The sequence below is a fragment of the Penaeus monodon genome, chromosome 27 (genome assembly GCF_015228065.2).
Source record: "Penaeus monodon isolate SGIC_2016 chromosome 27, NSTDA_Pmon_1, whole genome shotgun sequence".
In the NCBI taxonomy this organism is placed as follows: Eukaryota; Metazoa; Arthropoda; class Malacostraca; order Decapoda; family Penaeidae; genus Penaeus; species Penaeus monodon.
This window is the reverse complement of record NC_051412.1, coordinates 19,793,463-19,793,813: the sequence shown is the minus strand read 5'-3', so window position 1 is coordinate 19,793,813 and position 351 is coordinate 19,793,463.

Genomic DNA, 351 nt, shown 5'->3' with positions numbered 1-351 from the left:
TTTTGCGTGCGTGCGTGCGCATCCAATGTTTTAACAAAGAAACAAGCACGAGCGCACGGCCGCCCACTGCCGTTCTTGTAAGCGTATTTTTTCTCCTGGGTTCCGATACTGGTCCGTTGTCGTGCACGCGAAGTTGTCCGTATGGCTCCATCCTGACACGGATCGATGCCTTCGCCTAAATGAAATGCAAATATGCATCAGTAACCAAACAGTCTTCTGACGCTCTTTCCCCTTGTGTTTCGCCTACAGTTTCTTCCCTTCGGCTCCCAGTTACCTTATAGCAAATGCACGTAGAATGTCTGAACGAAAACAAAAAAAAAAACATAAATACGTCCACAAAAAAACGAACGA